The following is a 20,068-nucleotide window of genomic DNA, read 5'->3' on the forward strand; positions in this document are numbered from 1 at the left end:
CTCACTTGCGTTCTACTCGTGCATATAACGTCTACGCATAAACTTGGCTCTGATACCACTGTTGGGGAACGTAGTAATTTCAAAAAAATTCCTACGCACACGCAAGATCATGGTGATGCATAGCAACGAGAGGGGAGAGTGTTGTCTACGTACCCTCATAGACCGTAAGCGGAAGTGTTATGACAACGCGGTTGATGTAGTCGTACGTCTTCACGATCGACCGATCCTAGCACCGATGGTACGGCACCTCCACGGACTGCACATGTTCAGCTCGGCGACGTCCCACGAACTCACGATCCAGTAGAGCTTCGAGGGAGAGCTTCGTCAGCACGACGGCGTGAGGACAATGATGATGAAGTTACCGACGTAGGGCTTCGCCTAAGCACCGCTACGATATGACCGAGGTGGATTATGGTGGAGGGGGGCACCGCACACGGCTAAAAGATAAACTAATCAACTTGTGTGTCTATGGGGTGCCCCCTCCCCCGTATATAAAGGAGTGGAGGAGGGGGAGGGCTGGCCCTCTACTATGGCGCGCCCTGGGGAGTCCTACTCCCACTGGGAGTAGGATTCCCCCCTTCCAAGCAGTAGGAGTAGGAGAGAAGGAAGGGGAGGAGAGAGGGAAGGAAGGGGGCCGCCCCTCCACCCAATTCGGATTGGGCTAGGGGGGTGCTACCTCTTGAGCACTGTGTTGGATTTCCTTGAAGAGGAAAGGGTGATGCAGCAGAGTAGAGTAAGTATTTCCCTCCGTTTTTGAGAACCAAGGTATCAATCCAGTAGGAGGCTACGCGCGAGTCCGTCTGTGCTGCCGCCCGTGCTAGTCTCTCGTGCTAGCTCAACCTCGTCACCAACACAAAACAAAATTAGACTCAATCGCACAGTACCAACGCGATTACAGAGGTGCGGTTGTCAATTCCTCTTCACCGGGTAACTAATTGAGAGTGAGAATCGAGTTAGAGATGATAGATACTATTTTTTAGCTCTTCTGGGGTACTCACAGATGCAAAGCTAAGTAATAAAAGCGGAAAGTAATTACAAGGCCTACAATAAATAAAGTGATGGGGAGAGGGATTAGTTTATGATGAGAATTAGGAGCGCCCGGGGGCCATATGATCATTTCCCACTAGTGGCTTCTCTCAAGAGCAATACAGGTATCCTGACGGTGTGCGCAGCTGGACAAATTGACTGAACTTAGTAGCACAATTAGACAGAAATACTATGTCGCATAGTCTATGAGAATTAATCTAATACTGCACTCTGATAATATAGCGCTATCACGACACCGAGACAAGGGTTATACCGACTCCTTGGCCATGACTGACTCCTGGCTGCATCTGACTACTGAGTACTCCACACATCGACCGCTATCCATGCATGCATCTAGAGTATTAAGTTCAAAAAACAGAGTAACGCTTTTAAGCAAGATGACATGATGTAGAGGGATAAACTCATGCAATATGATTAAAAACCCCATCTTGTTATCCTCGATGGCAACAATACAATACGTGCCTTGCTGCCCCTGACTGTCACTGGGAAAGGACACCGCAAGATTGAACCCAAAGCTAAGCACTTCTCCCATTGCAAGAAAGATCAATCTAGTAGGCCAAACCAAACTGATAATTCAAAGAGACTGCAAAGATAACCAATCATACATAAAAGAATTCAGAGAAGATTCAAATATTGTTCATAGATAAACTTGATCATAAACCCACAATTCATCGATCTCAACAAACACACCGCAAAAGAAGATTACATCGAATAGATCTCCACGAGAGAGGGGGAGAACATTGTATTGAGATCCAAAAAGAGAGAAGAAGCCATCTAGCTACTAACTATGGACCCGAAGGTCTGAGGTAAACTACTCACACTTCATCGGAGGGGCTATGGTGATGATGTAGAAGCCCTCCATGGTGGATTCCCCTTCCGGTGGAGCTCCGGAATAGGCCCCAAGATGGGATCTCATGGGTACAGAAGGTTGCGGCGGTGGAATTAGGTTTTTGGCTCCATATCTGATCGTTTGAGGGTATGTAGCTATATACAGGAGGAAGGAGTACGTCGGTGGAGCAAAGGGGGGCCCACGAGGCAGGGGGCGCGCCCTAGGGGGGCGCCCTCCACCCTCGTGACCGCCTCCCTCCTTTCTTGACGGAGGGTTCATGTCTCCTGGATCTTATTTGAGAAATCACGTTCCCGAAGGTTATTCCGTTTGGACTCCGTTTGATATTCCGTTTCTTCGAATCAACTGAAATAGGCAAAAAAACAGCAATTCTGGGCTGGGCCTCCGGTTAATAGGTTAGTCCCAAAAGTAATGATAAAAGTGGAAAATAAAGCCCAATATAGTCCAAAACAGTAGATAATATAGCATGGAGCAATCAAAAATTATAGATACGTTGGAGACGTATCAGGGGCCGCGCCCTCCACCTTTTCCCTTCCTCTCCTATATTCCACTAAGGCCCAGTAAGGTCCATATACTCCCCGGGGGGTTCCGGTAACCTCCCGGTACTCCGGTAAATGCCCGATCTCATCCGGAACCATTCCGATATCCAAACATAGGCTTCCAATATATCGATCTTTACGTCTCGACCATTTCGAGAGTCCTCTTCATGTCCGTGATCATATTCGGGACTCCGAACGACCTTCGGTACATCAAAAGACATAAACTCATAATACCGATCGTCACCGAACGTTAAGCGTGTGGACCCTACGGGTTCGAGAACTATGTAGACATCACCGAGACTCATCTCTAGTCAATAACCAATAGCGGAACCTGGATGCTCATATTGGTTCCTACATATTCTACGAAGATCTTTATCGGTCAAACCGCATAACAACATACGTTGTTCCCTTTGTCATCGGTATGTTACTTGCCCGAGATTCGATCGTCGGTATCTCAATACCTAGTTCAACCTCGTTACCGACAAGTCTCTTTACTCGTTACGTAATGCATCATCCCGCAACTAAATCATTAGTCACATGGCTTGCAATGCTTATAGTGATGTGCATTACCGAGAGGGCCCAGAGATACCTCTCCGACACTCGGAGTGACAAATCCTAATCTCGATCTATGCCAACTCAACAAACACCATCGGAGACACCTGTAGAGCATCTTTATAATCACCCAGTTACGTTGTGACGTTTGATAGCACACTAAGTGTTCCTCCGGTATTCGGGGGTTGCATAATCTCATAGTCATAGGAACATGTATAAGTCATGAAGAAAGCAATAGCAAACAACTAACGATCAAGTGGCTAAGCTAACGGAATGGGTCAAGTCAATCACATCATTCTCCTAATGATGTGATCCCGTTAATCAAATGACAACTCATGTCTATGGCTAGGAAACTTAACCATCTTTGATTCAACGAGCTAGTCAAGTAGAGGCATACTAGTGACACTTTGTTTGTCTATGTATTCACACATGTACTAAGTTTCCGGTTAATACAATTCTAGCATGAATAATAAACATTTATCATGATATAAGGAAATAATAATAACAACTTTATTATTGCCTCTAGGGCATATTTCCTTCAGTCTCCCACTTGCACTAGAGTCAATAATCTAGTTCACATCGCCATGTGATTTAACACTCCATAGTTCACATCGCCATTGTGACCAACACCCAAAGGGTTTACTAGAGTCAATAATCTAGTTCACATCGCCATGTGATTAACACCCAAAGAGTACTAAGGTGTGATCATGTTTTGCTTGTGAGAGAGGTTTAGTCAATGGGTCTGCCACATTCAGATCCGTATATATTTTGCAAATTTCTATGTCTACAATGCTCTGTACTGAGCTACTCTAGATAAATGCTCCCACTTTCAATATGTATCCAGATCGAGACTCAGAGTCATCCAGATCGGTGTCAAAGCTTGCCATCACGTAACTCTTTACGTCGAACTCTTTATCACCTCCATAACCGAAAAATATTTCCTTAGTCCTCTAAGGATAATTTTGACCAATGTCCAGTGATCTACTCCTAGATCACTATTGTACTCCCTTGCCAAACTCAGGGCAGGGTATACAATAGGTCTGGTACACAGCATGACATACTTTATAGAACCTATGGCTGAGGCATAGGGAATGACTTTCATTCTCTCTCTATCTTCTGCCGTGGTCGGGTTTTGAGTCTTACTCAACTTCACACCTTGTAGAACACAGGCAAGAACTCCTTCTTTGACTGTTCCATTTTGAACTACTTCAAAATCTTGTCAAGGTATGTACTCATTGAAAAAACTTATCAAGCGTCTTGATCTATCTCTATAGATCTTGATGCTCAATATGTAAGCAGCTTCACCGAGGTCTTTCTTTGAAAAACTCCTTTCAAACACTCCTTTATGCTTTCCATAAATTCTACATATTTCCGATCAACAATATGTCATTCACATATACTTATCAGAAATGTTGTAGTGCTCCCACTCACTTTCTTGTAAATACAGGCTTCACCGCAAGTCTGTATAAAACCATATGCTTTGATCACTTTATCAAAGCATATATTCCAACTCTGAGATGCTTGCACCAGTCCATAGATGGATCGCTGGAGCTTGCACATTTTGTTAGCACCTTTAGGATCGACAAAACCTTCTGGTTGCATCATATACAACTCTTCTTTAAGAAATCCCTTAAGGAATGCAGTTTTGACATCCATTTGCCAGATTTCATAAAATGTGGCAATGCTAACATGATTCAGACAGACTTAAGCATCTCTACGAGTGAGAAAATCTCATCGTAGTCAACATTTTGAACTTGTCGAAAACCTTTTTGCGACAATTCGAGCTTTGTAGATAGTAACACTACTACCAGTGTCCGTCTTCCTCTTGAAGATCCATTTATTCTAAATTTGCGATCATCGGGTAAGTCAACCAAAGTCCACACTTTGTTCTCATACATGGATCCCATCTCAGATTTCATGCCTCAAGCCATTTCGCGGAATCCGGGCTCATCATCGCTTCCTCATAGTTCGTAGGTTCGTCATGGTCAAGTAACATAACCTCCAGAACAGGATTACCATACCACTCCGGTGCGGATCTTACTCTGGTTGACCTATGCAGGTTCGGTAGTAACTTGATCTGAAGTTACATGATCATCATCATTAGCTTCCTCACTATATGGTGTAGGCACAGATACAACAGAACTGTTTCTGTGATGAACTACTTTCCAATAAGGGAGCAGGTACAATTACCTCATCAAGTTCTACTTTCCTCCCACTCACTTCTTTCGAGAGAAACTCCTTCTCTAGAAAGGATCCATTCTTAGCAACGAATGTCTTGCCTTCGGATCTGTGATAGAAGGTGTACCCAACAGTCTCCTTTGGGTATCCTATGAAGACACATTTCTCCGATTTGGGTTCGAGCTTATCAGGTTGAAGCTTTTTCACCTAAGCATCGCAGCCCCAAACTTTAAGAAACGACAACTTTGGTTTCTTGCCAAACCACAGTTCATAAGGTGTCGTCTCAACGGATTTCGATGGTGCCCTATTTAACGTGAATGCAGCCGTCTCTAAAGCATAACCCCAAAACGATAGCGGTAAATCAGTAAGAGACATCATAGATCGCACCATATCTAGTAAAGTACGATTACGACGTTCGGACACACCATTACGCTGTGGTGTTCCGGGTGGCGTGAGTTGCGAAACTATTCCGCATTGTTTCAAATGAAGACCAAACTCGTAACTCAAATATTCTCCTCCATGATCAGATCGTAGAAACTTTATTTTCTTGTTACGATGATTTTCCACTTCACTCTGAAATTCTTTGAACTTTTCAAATGTTTCAGACTTATGTTTCATTAAGTAGATATACCCATATCTGCTTAAATCATCTGTGAAGGTGAGAAAATAATGATACCCGCCGCGAGCCTCAACATTCATCGGACCACATACATCAGTATGTATGATTTCCAACAAATCGTGGCTCGCTCCATTGTTCCAGAGAACGGAGTCTTAGTCATCTTTCCCATGAGGCATGGTTCACAAGCATCAAGTGATTCATAATCAAGTGATTCCAAAAGCCCATCAGCATGGAGTTTCTTCAATCGATTTACACCAATATGACCTAAACGGCAGTGCCACAAATAAGTTGCACTATCATTATTAACTTTGCATCTTTTGGCTTTTCAATATTATGAATATGTGTATCACTACGATCGAGATCCAACAAACTATTTTCAGTGGGTGTATGACCATCGAAGGTTTTATTCATGTAAACAGAACAACAATTATTCTCCTGACTTTAATGAATAACCATATTGCAATAAACATGAGCAAATCATATTCATGCTCAACGCAAACACCAAATAACATTTATTTAGGTTCAACACTAATCCCGAAAGTATAGGGAGTGTGCGATGATGATCATATCAATATTGGAACTACTTCCAACACACATCGTCACTTCACCCTTAACTAGTCTCTGTTCATTCTGCAACTCCCGTTCCGAGTTACTAATCTTTATCAACTGAACTAGTATCAAATACAGAGGGGTTGCCATAAGCACTAGTAAAGTACACAGCAATAACATGTATATCAAATATACCTTTGTTCACTTTTCCATCCTTCTTATCCGCCAAATACTTGGGGTAGTTCCGCTTCCAGTGACCAGTCCCTTTGAAGTAGAAGCACTTAGTCTCAGGCTTAGGGTCCAGACTTGGGCTTCTTCACTTGAGCAGCAACTTGCTTGCCATTATCTTGAAGTTCCCTTTCTTCCCTTTGCCCTTTTCTTGAAACTAGTGGTCTTGTCAACCATCAACACTTGATGCTTTTCTTGATTTCTACCTTCGTCGATTTCAGCATCACAAAGAGCTTGGGAATCGTTTCCATTATCCCTTGCATATTATAGTTCATCACGAAGTTCAGTAACTTGGTGATAGTGACTAGAGAACTCTATCAATCACTATCTTATCTGGAAGATTAACTCCCACTTGATTCAAAGTGATTGTAGTACTCAGACATTCTGAGCACATGCTCACTAGCTGAGCTATTCTCCTCCATCTTGTAGGCAAAGTACTTAGTCAAAGGTCTCATACCTGTATGGGCATGATGTTCTGAATATACTATTTTCATACTCTTGGAACATTTTTTTTGGAATCAATTCTCATCTCCTCTCCACAAATTGTCTATAGTTCGTTTCAAACGTCTTTGAAACACCCGATTCCTAAGCCTTATAAGGCTATGGTTTATGCCAAACATAAAAACTATCAAGCTAGTCATTCATCACATCAAGAGCTTGCCAACGTAGATAACGTCTGCAATTCTCTAATACACCCCTCCGATCTGCAATCCCGGTTATTGTCATTATTCTAGTCGGACGTGCATCTAAGTGCGACAATAATTCTTCTGCTTGCTTCTAGGCATGCAATGAGTAGTATAATACTTTTAGATCATGGATCCCAATATCCGCCTATCATTTTGCATAACTTAACATCTTTCACACCTTATATTATTCTCTAGGAACACCTCTCATATAATCTCTCTCTACACATATCGAGCTACATCCGCGAGCTATTGATCCTCACAACATAGATATGCTAAACTACATACGGATCTAGTTCATGCTTAATTACAAGTTTCAACTCTTTCAACTACAAATTAACTTAAGAACCTTCCTCTCATCCGATAGGACCACACCCTTCTAATTCATTACATCCAAGTGATCATCACATCTCTCAGCACATCCAATTCAAACTAAAACCATGTCTCCGCATCATCACGTGATATGGCCTGTAGTTTCACATGTTCACGTTGAACCACTCACTTCTGTTGAATCTACTCATCTACTTATTCCAATGGGATGTCCACGCTCGACCTCTTGTGCGCATGCCTTTGGTCATCGGCTTTCCTCGGGTTTCTATTTTCTCTGCTTCCCTGCAGGCCCGAGCATCTGTGCTACCTATGCTAGGCACATCAGGTGTCACAGTTTTGTAACCCTACGAGTATCTCATTGCTGTGGTTTTGGCATATTTAAATGCGTGCCTCTTGCACACACGACTATGTTGACGAAAAGTCTTAATCACAACGCTGTAATCATTACACGTAATGTGGTGCAATCCCTATTAATTCCTCTGTCTCAGCAGCAATGAACTTTACACAAATGGTCTTCTACTATATCAGGGAGAACACTTTTATCTTGAAATTTAGTGAGAGATCATCTTATAATGCTACCAAACAAAGCAAAATAGCATAAAGGATAAACATCACATGCAATCAATATAAGTGATATGATATGGCCATCATTCATCTTGTGCTTTTGATCTCCATCTCCAAAGCACCGTCATGATCACCATCGTCACCGCGCTGACACCTTGATCTCCATCGTAAGCATCGTTGTCGTCTCGCCAACTATTGCTTCTACGACTATCGCTACCGCTTAGTGATAAAGTAAAGCAATTACATGGCGATTGCATTTCATACAATAAAGCGAACAACCATATGGCTCCTGCCAGTTGCCGATAACTTCGTTACAAAACATGATCATCTCATACAATAAAATTTAGCATCATGTCTTGACCATATCATATCACAACATGCCCTGCAAAAACAAGTTAGACGTCCTCTACTTTGTTGTTGCAAGTTTTACGTGGCTGCTACGGGCTGAGCAAGAACCGTTCTTACCTACGCATCAAAACCACAATGATATTTCGTCAAGTAATGTGTTGTTTATAACCCCTTCCAAAGATATTTTAGAAGAAACACAACACAATAGTAGGTGTGGAGGGGGCGCCGAGGGGAGGTGTTGGGGAGGAACCCAAAGCTAAAAAATTCCAACAAAAAGGTGACACCAATCGGATGTTAAGACTCCTTATTATACATAACACTCGCATTCACAACTCAATGTTGAAAGAGTGAACTCACTATCTCACCCTTTCTCTCCTGTGTGGCGAAGCACGTCAGGTAACGCAACGCATTCTTCGACAGTCAAAGGCTGTTATTAATCTCTGGGGGCGAGTGATTGTTGGTCTGGTGACCGGCTTCAACCATCCCAACAATTACCGATACTTCCCTGAAATATCAAAGGTAATGACTCATGCTGAGGTCGAGGTGCTGTGAGCTCACCAGTAGTCATACGACCGGGTTTGATAGCGCACCACTCGATTTCAAACTAAAGTTGTTGAGAGGAAACTAAACCCGACCAACCACCCTTTGTGTGTCGAAGCACGTCTAATACGGAATAGAAACCAAAGTTTTTCTTCAGTCGTAAAAGCGTACGCGTATTTGTACCGACGATTATGGGCCCGACACATCCCTATTCAACATACCGCACGAATCACAACAGTTACATGACATGTCTGGATCGCAATGCAGTAACAGTACTATTCATTTCGCTCTCCACATATTCTTCACTTGTGCGTCCTACTCCTTTTCTTGGAATTTGAGTATAACGATTTCTTCTCGCTCATTAAACCTTGGCCTCTCTCACCACTGTTGGCACGTCAAGTAATTTTCAAAAAAAAAAATTCTTCTATCGCGCAAACAACACGGCAAGATACAATGAGATGATGCATGCCCACTTTTTTCATTAGCTCATCCCGATCTGGGAGTCAGTGTTGCCTAGAGCGTTACCCTCAATAGACGCGGTAAGCGATAGTGTGATTATGTTACAACTGCTGGTATATTTGATTATAGTCAGTACGTACTTCCAAACGAAACGTTCGACCGATTCCTAGCACACCATCCCAGATGCGGGTGAGTCGTACACCGTTACCTGGCGCGAACTGCAACAAATGTTCAGCATGCTTGGCGAGTAGCCCCGTCACCTCACGATACTCTCTCTCATGTACAAATCTCTCCACTAAGAGCGTGTCGAGGGAAGAGGCATTCGTACAGTGCATTTGACTCAGGCAAAGTTAAAGAGTGCGACTAGAAATGATGAATAACTGTCAACCGTACACAATGTTTGCTTCGTCTGCGTGACTGCAACCGCTACGATATTTACCGAGTGTGATCTTGGTGGAGGGGGGCACCGCACCGGCTTAAAATTTATAAACTAATCACACTTGCTGTGCTCTAACTAGGAGGTGCCCCTTCCCCCGATATAGAAAGGCAGTGGAAGGAGGGGGAGTGGCTGACCCTTCTCTACAGTGATGGCACCGCCGCCACCTGCAGGGTAATCCATTACCATGGGGAGAGGAAAACTTATACTCACTTAATTTAATTACATATATATCCTCCGACTGGGGCAAGTTATGGATTCCTCCCCCTTCTCAAAGCAGTAGGAGTAGGAGACAAGGTAAGGGGAGGAGAGAGGGAAGGAAGGGGGGCCCCTCCACCCAATTCGGATTGGGCTAGGGGGGTGCTACCTCTTGAGCACTGTGTTGGATTTCCTTGAAGAGGAAAGGGTGATGCAGCAGAGTAGAGTAAGTATTTCCCTCCGTTTTTGAGAACCAAGGTATCAATCCAGTAGGAGGCTACGCGCGAGTCCCTCGTACCTACACAAAACAAATAGCTCAACGCAACCAACGCGATTAGGGGTTGTCAATCCCTTCACGGTCACTTACGAGAGTGAGATCTGATAGAGATGATAGATAATATTTTTGGTATTTTTGGTATAAGAGATGCAAAGTAAAATAAAAGGAAAGTAAAAAAGCAAAGCAATAATAAAGTGATGGAGATTGATATGATGAGAATAGACCCCGGGGGCCATAGATTTCACTAGTGGCTTCTCTCAAGAGCATAAGTATTTCTACGGTGGGTGAACAAATTACTGTTGAGCAATTGACAGAATTGAGCATAGTTATGAGAATATCTAGGTATGATCATGTATATAGGCATCACGTCCGAGACAAGTATACCGACTCCTGCCTGCATCTACTACTATTACTCCACTCATCGACCGCTATCCAGCATGCATCTAGAGTATTAAGTTCAAGAAAACAGAGTAACGCCTTAAGCAAGATGACATGATGTAGAGGGATAAATTCATGCAATATGATAAAAACCCCATCTTGTTATCCTCGATGGCAACAATACAATACGTGCCTTGCTGCCCCTACTATCACTGGGAAAGGACACCGCAAGATTGAACCCAAAGCTAAGCACTTCTCCCATTGCAAGAAAAAATCTAGTAGGCCAAACCAAACTGATAATTCGAAGAGACTTGCAAAGATAACCAATCATACATAAAAGAATTCAGAGAAGATTCAAATATTGTTCATAGATAAACTTGATCATAAACCCACAATTCATCGGTCTCAACAAACACACCGCAATAAGAAGATTACATCGAATAGATCTCCACGAGCGAGGGGGAGAACATTGTATTGAGATCCAAAAAGAGAGAAGAAGCCATCTAGCTACTAACTATGGACCCGAAGGTCTGAGGTAAACTACTCACACTTCATCGGAGGGGCTATGGTGATGATGTAGAAGCCCTCCATGGTGGATTCCCCTTCCGGCGGAGCTCCGGAACAGGCCCCAAGATGGGATCTCATGGGTACAGAAGGTTGCGGCGGTGGAATTAGGTTTTTGGCTCCGTATCTGATCGTTTGGGGTGTAGCTATATACAGGAGGAAGGAGTACGTCGGTGGAGCAAAGGGGGGCCCACGAGGCAGGGGGCGCGCCCTAGGGGGGCGCCCTCCACCCTCGTGACCGCCTCCCTCCTTTCTTGACGGAGGGTTCATGTCTCCTGGATCTTATTTGTTGAGAGAATCACGTTCCCGAAGGTTTCATTCCGTTTGGACTCCGTTTGATATTCCGTTTCTTCGAATCACTGAAATAGGCAAAAAACAGCAATTCTGGGCTGGGCCTCCGGTTAATAGGTTAGTCCCAAAAGTAATGTAAAAGTGGAAAATAAAGCCCAATATAGTCCAAAACAGTAGATAATATAGCATGGAGCAATCAAAAATTATAGATACGTTGGAGACGTATCAGGGGCCGCGCCCTCCACCTTTTCCCTTCCTCTCCTATATTCCACTAAGGCCCATAAGGTCCATATACTCCCCGGGGGGTTCCGGTAACCTCCCGGTACTCCGGTAAATGCCCCGGATCACTCATCCGGAACCATTCCGATATCCAAACATAGGCTTCCAATATATCGATCTTTACGTCTCGACCATTTCGAGAGTCCTCTTCATGTCCGTGATCATATTCGGGACTCCGAACGACCTTCGGTACATCAAAAGACATAAACTCATAATACCGATCGTCACCGAACGTTAAGCGTGTGGACCCTACGGGTTCGAGAACTATGTAGACATCACCGAGACTCATCTCTAGTCAATAACCAATAGCGGAACCTGGATGCTCTTATTGGTTCCTACATATTCTACGAAGATCTTTATCGGTCAAACCGCATAACAACATACGTTGTTCCCTTTGTCATCGGTATGTTACTTGCCCGAGATTCGATCGTCGGTATCTCAATACCTAGTTCAACCTTTACCGACAAGTCTCTTTACTCGTTACGTAATGCATCATCCCGCAACTAAATCATTAGTCACATGGCTTGCAATGCTTATAGTGATGTGCATTACCGAGAGGGCCCAGAGATACCTCTCCGACACTCATAGTGACAAATCCTAATCTCGATCTATGCCAACTCAACAAACACCATCGGACCTGTAGAGCATCTTTATAATCACCCAGTTACGTTGTGACGTTTGATACCACACTAAGTGTTCCTCCGGTATTCGGGAGTTGCATAATCTCATAGTCATAGGAACATGTATAAGCCATGAAGAAAGCAATAGCAACAAACTAAACGATCAAGTGCTAAGCTAACGAAATGGGTCAAGTAAATCACATCATTCTCTAATGATGTGATCCCGTTAATCAAATGACAATTCATGTCTATGGCTAGGAAACTTAACCATCTTTGATTCAACGAGCTAGTCAAGTAGAGGCATACTAGTGACACTCTGTTTGTCTATGTATTCACACATGTATAAGTTTCCGGTTAATACAATTCTAGCATGAATAATAAACATTTATCATGATATAAGGAAATAAATAATAACTTTATTATTGCCTCTAGGGCATATTTCCTTCAGTCTCCCACTTGCACTAGAGTCAATAATCTAGTTCTCATCGCCATGTGATTTAACACCAATAGTTCACATCGCCATGTGACCAATACACAAAGGGTTTACTAGAGTCAATAATCTAGTTCACATCGCCATGTGATTAACACCCAAAGAGTACTAAGGTGTGGTCATGTTTTGCTTGTGAGAGAGGTTTAGTCAATGGGTCTGCCACATTCAGATCCGTATATATTTTGCAAATTTCTATGTCTACAATGCTCTGTACTGAGCTACTCTAGATAAATGCTCCCACTTTCAATATGTATCCAGATCGAGACTCAGAGTCATCCAGATCGGTGTCAAAGCTTGCATCGACGTAACTCTTTACGTCGAACTCTTTATCACCTCCATAACCGAAAAATATTTCCTTAGTCCTCTAAGGATAATTTTGACCAATGTCCAGTGATCTACTCCTAGATCACTATTGTACTCCCTTGCCAAACTCAGGGCAGGGTATACAATAGGTCTGGTACACAGCATGGCATACTTTATAGAACCTATGGCTGAGGCATAGGGAATGACTTTCATTCTCTCTCTATCTTCTGTCGTGGTCGGGTTTTGAGTCTTACTCAACTTCACACCTTGCAACACAGGCAAGAACTCCTTCTTTGACTGTTCCATTTTGAACTACTTCAAAATCTTGTCAAGGTATGTACTCATTGAAAAAACTTATCAAGCGTCTTGATCTATCTCTATAGATCTTGATGCTCACTATGTAAGCAGCTTCACCGAGGTCTTTCTTTGAAAAACTCCTTTCAAATACTCCTTTATGCTTTCCATAAAATTCTACATTATTTCCGATCAACAATATGTCATTCACATATACTTATCAGAAATGTTGTAGTGCTCCCACTCACTTTCCTGTAAATACAGGTTTCAGCGCAAGCTTGTATAAAACTATATGCTTTGATCAACTCATCAAAGCATATATTCCAACTCTGAGATGCTTGCACCAGTCCATAGATGGATCGCTGGAGCTTGCACATTTTGTTAGCACCTTTAGGATCGACAAAACCTTCTGGTTGCATCATATACAACTCTTCTTTAAGAAATCCATTAAGGAATGCAGTTTTGACATCCATTTGCCAGATTTCATAAAATGTGGCAATTGCTAACATGATTCAGACAGACTTAAGCATCGCTACGAGTGAGAAAATCTCATCGTAGTCAACATTTGAACTTGTCGAAAACCTTTTGCGACAATTCGAGCTTTGTAGATAGTAACACTCTACCAGTGTCCGTGTCTTCTCTTGAAGATCCATTTATTCTATGGCTCTCGATCATCGGGTAAGTCAACCAAAGTCCACACTTTGTTCTCATACATGGATCCCATCTCAGATTTCATGGCCTCAAGCCATTTTGCAGAATCCTGGGCTCATCATCGCTTCCTCATAGTTCGTAGGTTCGTCATGGTCAAGTAACATGACTCCAGAACAGGATTACCATCCACTCGGTGCGGATCTTACTCTGGTTGACCTATGAGGTTCGGTAGTAACTTGATCTGAAGTTACATGATCATCATCATTAGCTTCCTCACTATATGGTGTAGGAGTCACACGAACAAATTTCTGTGATGAACTACTTTCCAATAAGGGAGCAGGTACAATTACCTCATCAAGTTCTACTTTCCTCCCACTCACTTCTTTCGAGAGAAACTCCTTCTCTAGAAAGGATCCATTCTTAGCAACGAATGTCTTGCCTTCGGATCTGTGATAGAAGGTGTACCCAACAGTCTCCTTTGGGTATCCTATGAAGACACATTTCTCCGATTTGGGTTCGAGCTTATCAGGTTGAAGCTTTTTCACATAAGCATCGCAGCCCCAAACTTTAAGAAACGACAACTTTGGTTTCTTGCCAAACCACAGTTCATAAGGTCGTCTCAACGGATTTGATGGTGCCCTATTTAACGTGAATGCAGCCGCTCTAAAGCATAACCCCAAAACGATAGCGGTAAATCAGTAAGAGACATCATAGATCGCACCATATCTAAGTAAAGTACGATTACGACGTTCGGACACACCATTACGCTGTGGTGTTCTGGTGGCGTGAGTTGCGAAACTATTCCGCATTGTTTCAAATGAAGACCAAACTCGTAACTAAATATTCTCCTCCACGATCAGATCGTAGAAACTTTATTTTCTTGTTACGATGATTTTCCACTTCACTCTGAAATTCTTTGAACTTTTCAAATGTTTCAGACTTATTTTTCATCAAGTAGATATACCCATATCTGCTTAAATCATCTGTGAAGGTGAGAAAATAACGATACCCGCTGCGAGCCTCAACATCATCGGACCACATACATCAGTATGTATGATTTCCAAATTCGTGGCTCGCTCCATTGTTCCAGAGAACGGAGTCTTAGTCATCTTGCCCATGAGGCATGGTTCGCAAGCATCAAGTGATTCATAATCAAGTGATTCCAAAAGCCCATCAGCATGGAGTTTCTTCATGCGATTTACACCAATATGACCTAAACGGCAGTGCCACAAATAAGTTGCACTATCATTATTAACTTTGCATCTTTTTCAATATTATGAATATGTGTATCACTACGATCGAGATCCAACAAACTATTTTCAGTGTGTATACCATCGAAGGTTTTATTCATGTAAACAGAACAACAATTATTCTACTTAAATGAATAACCATATTGCAATAAACATGAGCAAATCATATTCATGCTCAACGCAAACACCAAATAACATTTATTTAGGTTCAACACTAATCCCGAAAGTATAGGGAGTGTGCGATGATGATCATATCAATATTGGAACTACTTCCAACACACATCGTCACTTCACCCTTAACTAGTCTCTGTTCATTCTGCAACTCCCGTTCCGAGTTACTAATCTTTATCAACTGAACTAGTATCAAATACAGAGGGGTTGCCATAAGCACTAGTAAAGTACACAGCAATAACATGTATATCAAATATACCTTTGTTCACTTTTCATCCTTCTTATCCGCCAAATACTTGGGGTAGTTCCGCTTCCAGTGACCAGTCCCTTTGAAGTAGAAGCACTTAGTCTCAGGCTTAGCTCCAGACTTGGGCTTCTTCACTTGAGCAGCAACTTGCTTGCCATTATCCTTGAAGTTCCCCTTATTCCCTTTGCCCTTTTCTTGAAACTAGTGGTCTTGTCAACGATCAACACTTTATGCTTTTCTTGATTTCTACCTTTGTCGATTTCAGCATCACGAAGAGCTTGGGAATCGTTTCCATTATCCCTTGCATATTATAGTTCATCACGAAGTTCTAGTAACTTGGTGATAGTGACTAGAGAACTCTATCAATCACTATCTTATCTGGAAGATTAACTCCCACTTGATTCAAATGATTGGTACTCACATTCTGAGCACATGCTCACTAGCTGAGCTATTCCCCTCCATCTTGTAGGCAAAGTACTTATCAAAGGTCTCATACCTTTCGATATGGGCATGAGTCTGAAATACTAATTTCAACTCTTGGAACATCTCATATGCTCTGTGGCGTTCAAAACGTCTTTGAAGCCCGATTCTAAGCCGTAAAGCATGGTGCACTAAACTATCAAGTAGTCATCATATCGAGCTTGCCAAACGTTCATAACGTCTGCATCTGCTCCTGCAATCGGTCTGTCACCTAGTGCGGTGCATCAAGGACATAATTCTTCTGTGCAGCAATGAGGATAATCCTTAGATCACGGATCCAATCCGCATCATTGCTACTAACATCTTTCAACTTATATTTTCTCTAGGAACATATAAAAATAAACGAGGAGCTACATCTCGAGCTATTGATCTACAACATAGATATGCTAATACTACTGACTAAGTTCATGATAAATTAAAGTTCAATTAATCAAATTACTTAAGAACTCCACATAGATAGACACCCCTCTAATCATCTAAGTGATCACGTGATCCATATCAACTAAACCATGTCCGATCATCACGTGAGATGGAGTAGTTTTCAATGGTGAACATCACTATGTTGATCATATCTACTATATGATTCACGCTCGACCTTTCGGTCTCAGTGTTCCGAGGCCATATCTGCATATGCTAGGCTCGTCAAGTTTAACCCGAGTATTCTCGTGTGCAAAAACTGGCTTGCACCCGTTGTATGTGAACGTAGAGCTTATCACACCCGATCATCACGTGGTGTCTCGGCACGACGAACTTTCGCAACGGTGCATACTCAGGGAGAACACTTGTACCTTGAAATTTAGTGAGAGATCATCTTATAATGCTACCCTCGAACTAAGCAAAATAAGATGCATAAAGGATAAACATCACATGCAATCAATATAAGTGATATGATATGGCCATCATCATCTTGTGCCTTTGATCTCCATCTCCAAAGCACCGTCATGATCACCATCATCACGGCGACACCTTGATCTCCATCGAAGCATCGTTGTCGTCTCGCAACTATTGCTCTACGACTATCGCTACCGCTTAGTGATAAAGTAAAGCAATTACATGGCGATTGCATTTCATACAATAAAGCGACAACCATATGGCTCCTGCCAGTTGCCGATAACTTGTTACAAAACATCATCATCTCATACAATAAAATTTAGCATCATGTCTTGACCATATCATCACAACATGCCCTGCAAAAACAAGTTAGACGTCCTCTACTTTGTTGTTGCAAGTTTTACGTGGCTGCTACGGGCTGAGCAAGAACCGTTCTTACCTACGCATCAAAACCACAATGATTTTTCGTCAAGTATGTGCTTTTTAACCTTCAACAAGGACGTAGCCACACTCGATTCAACTAAAGTTGGAGAAACTACACCCGCCAGCCACCTGTGTGCGAAGCACGTCGGTAGAACCAGTCTCGCGTAAGCGTACGCGTATTGTCGGTCTGGGCCGCTTCATCCAACAATACCGCCGAATTAAAGTATGACATGCTGGTAAGTAGTACGACCGGGTGTAGCCACACTCGATTCAACTAAAGTTGGAGAAACTAACACCCGCCAGCCACCTGTGTGCGAAGCACGTCGGTAGAACCAGTCTCGCGTAAGCGTACGTGTATTGTCGGTTTGGGCCGCTTCATCCAACAATACCGCCGAATCAAAGTATGACATGCTGGTCAGCAGTATGACTATTATCGCCCACAACTCACTTGCGTTCTACTCGTGCATATAACGTCTACGCATAAACTTGGCTCTGATACCACTGTTGGGGAACGTAGTAATTTCAAAAAAATTCCTACGCACACGCAAGATCATGGTGATGCATAGCAATGAGAGGGGAGAGTGTTGTCTACGTACCCTCATAGACCGTAAGCGGAAGTGTTATGACAACGCGGTTGATGTAGTCGTACGTCTTCACGATCGACCGATCCTAGCACCGATGGTACGGCACCTCCACGGACTGCACATGTTCAGCTCGGCGACGTCCCACGAACTCACGATCCAGTAGAGCTTCGAGGGAGAGCTTCGTCAGCACGACGGCGTGAGGACAATGATGATGAAGTTACCGACGTAGGGCTTCGCCTAAGCACCGCTACGATATGACCGAGGTGGATTATGGTGGAGGGGGGCACCGCACACGGCTAAAAGATAAACTAATCAACTTGTGTGTCTATGGGGTGCCCCCTCCCCCGTATATAAAGGAGTGGAGGAGGGGGAGGGCTGGCCCTCTACTATGGCGCGCCCTGGGGAGTCCTACTCCCACTGGGAGTAGGATTCCCCCCTTCCAGCAGTAGGAGTAGGAGAGAAGGAAGGGGAGGAGAGAGGGAAGGAAGGGGGCTGCCCCTCCACCCAATTCGGATTGGGCTAGGGGGGTGCTACCTCTTGAGCACTGTGTTGGATTTCCTTGAAGAGGAAAGGGTGATGCAGCAGAGTAGAGTAAGTATTTCCCTCAGTTTTTGAGAACCAAGGTATCAATCCAGTAGGAGGCTACGCGCGAGTCCCTCGTACCTACACAAAACAAATAGCTCAACGCAACCAACGCGATTAGGGGTTGTCAATCCCTTCACGGTCACTTACGAGAGTGAGATCTGATAGAGATGATAGATAATATTTTTGGTATTTTTGGTATAAAGATGCAAAGTAAAATAAAAGGAAAAGTAAAAAGCAAAGCAATAATAAAGTGATGGAGATTGATATGATGAGAATAGACCCGGGGGCCATAGGTTTCACTAGTGGCTTCTCTCAAGAGCATAAGTATTCTACGGTGGGTGAACAAATTACTGTTGAGCAATTGACAGAATTGAGCATAGTTATGAGAATATCTAGGTATGATCATGTATATAGGCATCACGTCCGAGACAAGTAGACCGACTCCTGCCTGCATCTACTACTATTACTCCACTCATCGACCGCTATCCAGCATGCATCTAGAGTATTAAGTTCATGAAAACAGAGTAACGCCTTAAGCAAGATGACATGATGTAGAGGGATAAATTCATGCAATATGATAAAACCCCATCTTGTTATCCTCGATGGCAACAATACAATACGTGCCTTGCTGCCCCTACTATCACTGGGAAAGGACCCGCAAGATTGAACCCAAAGCTAAGCACTTCTCCCATTGCAAGAACCAATCTAGTAGGCCAAACCAAACTGATAATTCGAAGACTTGCAAAGATAACCAATCATACATAAAAGAATTCAGAGAAGATTCAAATATTGTTCATAGATAAACTTGATCATAAACCCACAATTCATCGGTCTCAACAAACACACCGCAATAAGAAGATTACATCGAATAGATCTCCACGAGCGAGGGGGAGAACATTGTATTGAGATCCAAAAAGAGAGAAGAAGCCATCTAGCTACTAACTATGGACCCGAAGGTCTGAGGTAAACTACTCACACTTCATCGGAGTATGGTGATTGATGTAGAAGCCCTCCGGTGATTGCCCCCTCCGGTGAGCTCCGGAACCCCAAGATGGGATCTCGTGGTACAGAAGGTTGCGGCGGTGGAATTAGGTTTTTGGCTCCATATCTGATCGTTTGGGGGTATGTAGTATATACAGGAGGAAGGAGTACGTCGGTGGAGCAAAGGGGCCCACGAGGCAGGCGCGCCCTAGGGGGGCGCCCTCCACCCTCGTGACCGCCTCCCTCCTTTCT

Source organism: Triticum urartu, chromosome 3 (genome assembly GCF_003073215.2).
Source record: "Triticum urartu cultivar G1812 chromosome 3, Tu2.1, whole genome shotgun sequence".
Lineage (NCBI taxonomy): Eukaryota > Viridiplantae > Streptophyta > Magnoliopsida > Poales > Poaceae > Triticum > Triticum urartu.